This window comes from Mus caroli, chromosome 6 (assembly GCF_900094665.2).
Source record: "Mus caroli chromosome 6, CAROLI_EIJ_v1.1, whole genome shotgun sequence".
NCBI lineage: Eukaryota > Metazoa > Chordata > Mammalia > Rodentia > Muridae > Mus > Mus caroli.
The window spans coordinates 52,591,343-52,598,414 of NC_034575.1; positions in this window are offsets into that span (position 1 = coordinate 52,591,343).

A 7,072-nucleotide genomic window follows, 5' to 3' on the forward strand; every position below is an offset into this window, starting at 1 on the left:
TTTCTGCTTCCCTAACTAATGCAGCCTCAGGTCCCGCGCGCAATTGGATTGGAGCAGAAGCTGTGTTCCACTCACCAGAAGTCTTAAGATCCTGTGGTGGGTGTTGTGGGTAGCTGGCTGGCGAGTGTCAGCTGACCCTACGCCCTAGCTACCCTGGCGCTTTTCTGACAGGAGAGGCTTGTGGCCCTACTGAGGCCGGATTTCTGCCTCCCCAACCAAAGCAGTCTCAGGTCCCGCGTGATTGGACTGGAGCAGAAGCTGTGTTCCACTCTCCAGCAGTCTCAAAATCCTGTGGCGGGGGTCCTGGGTAGCTGGCGGGTGTCAGCCGGGACCCTGTGCTCTAGCTATCCTGGTGCTGGTTCGGCCGGAAGTGCATGTCTCTCTTTTCACTTCTGATCTTGTTAATTTGGACATTCCTTCTTTGCCTTTTAGTTAATTTGGATTAGGGTTTGTCTATCCTATTGATAGTCTCAAAAAAAAAAAAAAAGCCCTTTATTTCATTGATTCTTTGTATTGTTTTCTTTGTTTCCATTTAATTAATTTCAGCCCTCACTTGGATTTTTTCCCATCTATTCCCCCCAGGTGTGATTTCTACATTTTTTTTCTCTAGAGCTTTCAAGTGTGTTATTAAATTGCTAGTATGGGATCTCTCTCTCTTTTCCTTTTTTCTTTTCTTTTTTTTTCTTTTTTTAATGTAGGCACTTAATGCTATGAAGTTGCCTCTTAGAACCACTTTCCTTGTGTCTCCTACTCTTAGATATGATGCGTGGTTGTTTATTTTCATTTAATTTTAATGAGTCTTTAATTTCTTTCAGTACAGATTTGTCTGGTTTCTATGAGTTTATAAGGTTTTGTCCTTTCTACTGTTGATCTTAAGCTTTACTTCAGATTCAATAACTTTCTGCATCTGTGGTGTGTGTGTGTGTGTGTGTGTGTGTGTGTGTGTGTGTGTGCGTGTGTGTGTGTGTGTCTGTGTGTCTGTGTGTCTGTGTGTGTGTTTTAAGGTTTTTAAGGAAAAGAGAGTGAGAAAGGGTCTCTCATAGTTCTGTCTGGTCTCTGACTCTCTATGCAACTGAGGATGACCTTGAACTTCTGATAGCGTAAAGAGAGTTATTCAGTTTTCTCGTATCTGCTGAGACTTGCTTTGTGTCTGCATATGTGATCAGTTTTGAAGAAAGTTTCATGAGGTGCAGAAAAGAAGGAATACTCTTTTGTGTTTCAATGAAATGGTCTATAAATAACTGCTAGGTCCATTTGTTTTATACTGTCAGTTAGCTCTAAAATTTCTCTGTTTAGCTTTTGTCTAGATGATCTGTCTCTTGGTGAAAGGGGGTATAATTATCTAACTATACCCCCTTTCACCAAGAGACAGATCATCTAGACAAAATTTCAAAATTATGAAAATGAATATGTAGATTAAGCTGTAGTACTGGGGTTTTTTGTTTGTTTGTTTTTGTTTTGTTCTTTTACAAATGTGGGTGTCTGTGTTTGGGGCATAAATGTTAAGAATTGCAATGTCCTATTGGTGCATTTTTCCTTTGGTGAGCATATAGTGTCCTTCCCTATCTCTTCTAATTAGTTTTTGGATGGAAGTCTATTTTGTTAGATATTAAAATGGTTTCACCAGCTTGTTTCTTAGATCCACTTGCTTGATATATCTTTTTCTAAACCTTTAACCTGAGTTAATGTTTATCATTGATGTTCATAATTGTAGTAAATCACTTTAGGTTGACGTTTTCCTTCTAGAACTTTCTGTATAGCTGTGTTTGGGGCTAGATATCATTTAAATTTGGTATTATCATGAAATATCTTATTTTCTCCATCTGTGGTTATTTAAAGTTTTTCTATGTGTGGAAGTCTAGGCTGGCATCTGTGGTCTCTTAGAGTCTGCAGGACATCTGTCCAGGCCCTTCTTGATTTTAGAGTCTCCACTGAGAAGTTGGATGCAATTTTAATAGACCTGCCTTTCTATCTTACAGCCTTTAATATTCTTCCTTTGCTCTGTGTATTTAGTGTTTTGATTGCTAAGTGGTAAGGGGACTTTCTTTTCTGGTCCAATCTCTTTGATGTTTGGTATGCTTTTTCTACCTTTATAGGCATCTCCTCCTTTAGGCTAGGAAATTTTTTCTATAGTTTTGTTGAAAACATTTTTTAGTCCTTTGATCTAGATTTCTTCTCCTTCCTCTATACCTATTATTCTTAGGTGTGGTCTTTTCATAGTGTCCCAGAATTTCTGGATGTTTTATAGCAGTTTTTAGATTCAACATTTTTCTGACCAATGTATGCATTTCTTCCACACTTGAGATTCTTTTTTTAACTATCTTGTCTTTTGATGATGAAACCTGCTTCTGTAGTTCTTGTTTGAATTCTTAATTTTTTTATCTCCAGAATTTGCTCACTTTGGGTTTTCCTTACTGATTCTATTTCAAAATTCAGGTCTTAAACAGTTTTATTTATTTTCTTAGACTGTTTGTATTTTCCTAGATTCCTTTAAGGGATTTATTCATTTCCTTTTTAAAGACCTCTATCATCTTCATAATATTAATTTGAGGTCTTTTTTTTAATGTGTTAGAATATTCAGGGCCTGCTATGTAGGATAGTGGGCTGCAGTGTTCTGGGTGTTATTGATTGTGATCTCAGGCTGGTATCTAGGCATCTAGGTTTGGGATGTCTATATAGCTCTAAGTTCTGATTTTTGGGCCTGTCTTTGCTCACTTAGTGTTTTCTTCCTTGCTTTTTGTTTCCTGTCTAGATTTTGATTAAAGGCATGTTCCACCACGGCCAGGTCGTCATGGGTGTTTTACTGAAGAGCTGGGCATGAGACTCAGGGGTGGATCTGGAGGAACAAGGCACTTAATATATCCTTAAGATATTAAATAATGCTACTCTTATTTTTAAAGAAATTACAAATTTAATCAACTTGTCTTTTTATAATCATCTTACTTGTTATAATTGTTTGCTTATCCCAATTTCCTGTCTTATATGAGCCTAGTTTTCATGTCTAACTGACTCAAGTTTTGCTGTTGTATCTATTAAAGTTTTATTCTCACTACTCAGCATAATTTGGATTTTAAGAATTGTCAAGTCCCAAGAAAACTTAAATTCATCAAACTCCAAAAGGCAGTACATATATTCAGAAAGGACAGTCTTGGTCCAGCTCAAACAGGATTATAGAATGATTTTTGGCAGTTAGGTTAAAGCTAGCATTCCTCATGAACTAGTGAAATGTTTTGTGTCTGCTAGAGGAAATCATCTTTCTTGCCTCTGGAAGAAGCAAAATGTGGTTCTCCATTGTCATCTCTCTGTGGTTGCATACCAAAGCCCATGCTGGCTCTAGTTTCCTACAGGCCCTATTCAAAAGCACCCATTATACATTTCAAGGTCTCCACACTGTCACCCTATTCCTTCTGACATCCTCCTCTACCCTAAACTCCAATGCTTGTTCCAGCTCACAGGCTTCCTGCCTCTCAGTTATTCATCCATCTTTTATATAACAGGTAATTCTCTACTATTCCCACTTCTAGGGGGACAAGTCTAATGATAAGGTCCTGTTCCCCAAATGGTTCTTGACCTGTCAGTAAAGAAAGCCATGGGCTAATTTCTGAGGGAAAGGGACAAGTGAGACTTCTGGGTCCCTGAAGGCAGGAAGAGGGACACAAGGAAGGAGAAAGGAGTCCACCATTCTTTAGAGAGAGGAGAGCCAGGCAACCATGTGAGATCTCAAAACACAGTAGCCACACAGGCCACTCCTACAGGCAGGTGATCAGGGGAAATTACCAACTGAAGTTTAGGACAGGTGAGAGAGATGGAGATAAGAAACTGGTAAGGGCATGCTTTTCCAGGTGGGAGATAGTAGTGGCCAACAATTGTGCCAAAAAGGTAAGTTGAAATTGAATGACTGTGTCTGTGCCTTTTATCTAAGCATTCAAGGGAAGCTGGGAGGGGACCAGTAGCATGGTCACTTCTCAGAACTAATGGTGGGTAAAGCATAAAGCTACATGCAGTGCCCACTCTTGCTATTCCTATTCCTGCTTCCCTAGCTCTGGTCTTGTCCAGTCTGCTTCTTTTTCCTCTCTGTTCTGGACTCTTCCAGATGTGTCTGGATATTTTCTCTCTCTTACCCACAGTAAAAACTTTTCCCCTAATGGAGTTGATTGTTTCATTATTGCTCCTTGACCCTGCATATAACTGGTCCTATAGACCTGAGAAGATCACAAATGCCTTTCTTGAAGGGACCTGGTCTCTCCTAAATGAACCTTGCTACTAATTTCATCCACCTAATGTATGGATCATTTGTTTCTGCTGGCTTCTGCCACCTACCATATTCTACTCCAAATTCTAGAGTCCACTTTCCAGCCACTCTCCTTCACCTGCTTTAACCACTAATCTCTCCTTGCCTGCTGGTTTCTTGTTAATTCTGAGATTTGAGAGAAATTCTTGAAAGTCACAATTGTCCAAATTAAAATAAGGTGTATTTGAGGGAGCTGTAGGCTGTAGAGCTGACTATCTCTCTTAAGTTGGAGCTTTCCAAGAGCAGCTCTCACTGGCCTCTTTAAGTTCTTTTTATACAGGAGGTGAGTTCACACTGGGTGAGAGAGTTGTGGGTTAATGATTGTTAAAAGGGTATGATGAAGAGGGGAGGAACAATGTCAAGGATAAATGTTAAGTGAATAGGGGTTGCAAACAGTCTGTATCAAACCAGGAACTTAATCTTCATTGCAAATAAAGACCTTAATTAGTAAGGACTTGACACCAGACAGAAAGACTTATTATATCTTAGCTAGATTTTAGCGCCAAGCTAACTGTTTCAGCTATAAACAGAACTGTCACCCTGCACAATATGTTATCTGTTTTGGTTTTACTTCTTCTAGAGCTTATTATACCCTCCTGACATCTATCACTTGGGAAGGTTCTAACTCTCCTTGGCTGGAGTCTTCCCTGATGTGACTCAGGGCATCTCTCTGCTAAGTCACTTACTCTTCTTCTTTTGGAATTCTCCCTTTGGTGGAGTTTCTATGTGACCCTTTCCCATAAGACCCTCCTCTCTCACCCTTGCTATGCTCATGGCTTCCTCCCCACCTGTCTCACAGCTTGCTCCTGGAGCTTGCTCTGCCTCATTCACCTCCTAGAGCCTAAATTAACCATGGGTTCTTAACCCGCCTTTTAATCACTTCCTCTCCATGGACTCAGAGATTCCATTAATGTCTCACTGACTTACTGCCACCAGCATGGCCTCAGTATAAAATAGATCATAAGCCTCAATAACCTGAAGATTGCACACTCAATTTCCAATTTCCCATGAATAGTAACAACTTCTGCCTCTGCACAATCAAATAATCCCCAAATCATCTTATCTTTTGGCTTTCTTTAATCTCCACTCCTGAAAATCTCTTAAGTTTTCTTTATTCTCTGCTTTCAAAAAAATCCTGTAAACTTTCCATGTCTTAGAATTTGAAAGTTATGGTTCAAAGATCTATAAAATATATCATTTAAAAAGTTAGCTTAAAACTTGTAACAAAAAGGATTGATAGTTAAAAATCTATACAAAGGTAATCTTAATTTGCTACAGCATGCTAGTGTGACCATGCAAGATAATGCAGAAGTCCCTCCATCCTTAGGTCATCTTTAAGCTTGACTAGAATTTGATCTCCTTAGGCTATCGAGAATTTGGTCTCCATGAAAAATTACCCAATACTATCTAGAAACCCAAGGGCACCATGCCCTATCTAGCTGATCATAACTTCTGTTAAGCTGACTGCTTTCTTAGAATGCTTCCATCCAGCAAATTCCTTTAAGAGACTCCCAGGTGTCATGAAGTGACCAGATCAGACTGAATTGCCAGCAATCTCAGGCTTATTGGTGCAGCTTTCTGACAAGTTCACTGTGTGACCAGAAAGCAGTCTGGAGCAAGAGGGAGGTCAAGACATGCCCAAACCTCAAAAATCTCATCCTGAGACCAGCAAGAGCTAGGACTGTTTCCTTCTAGCTCTGGGCCTGCATATACTTAGCCTGTATGACCACCACTCTGCCAGCCTTGAGATAGTCACATAGCCTGGTAACCACATTACAGTTTTAACTTCCCCTTTCCCTATAAGGACATTTCCAGCCAGCACATGGAATTCCGCTTTAGGCAAACGAAGTAAGACCAAAACAGAAAACATTATCTTGCAAGGATGAGATGTCTAGTTTTAGTTGAAACAGTTTGGGTCCTAGACAATCATGGACTCATTGTTTGTTTGTTTGTTTTGTTGGTTTTTTTTTGTTTTGTTTTGTTTTGTTTTTCATGAATCCCAGCAGTAACAGATCTTCAACTCAAAAAATTTAATGCTCAACCTTAACAGGGATAAAATTGTTAAATCCTAATCATAGAAAAGCTACTAACTTGTAAACTGTTAAATGTACTTAAGACACAGAAGTTAATGATCACTTTATAAATGAACAAATTCTTTCATGTGTTCAGTACTATGCTTGCAGTCATGCTAAGTACAAATGTAAATAATTTACAGAGATGCGCTTCAGCCTTCTGTATATGCTTCAAGGTTTAGCCTGAAGCAAGTAATTAACAATGAGCTTGTTTAAAACCAGGTATATTTAGTAAATTAGATGATGGCCCTCAAACCCCTCAGAGAAATCTGCTGCATGTGGAATTTAAGGTGTTTAAAGAAAAATACCAGCTTCTGACAGTGCTGTGGTTATCTCTAAAAATAACTCCTTTGGATTTGCTTCAAGTGTGGCAACACTGACCCCTGGGCAAAGAAGTATTTCATGCCTCTCCCACCACCAGGGCCCTGCAATAACTCTGGAGATGGTTGGTTTGAATGCCCTACCCTGCTTTGCCAAGATAGGCCAGTTCCTCCACATAAAGGAAAAAACAAAACAAAACAAAACAAAACAAAGAAAACTCTCAGACCTTCTGGGTTTGGTGGCCAAAAGCTAATGTAGCCCTGTGTGGTAGCTGGAAGACTTAACACTGTCCTATGTGGAGACCAAAGACTCTGGCCCCCCAAAAAGCCATTGAGATTACCATGGAGGATACCAGGCTGGCTGTCCTTTTAAGTGATACAGAGGTCAT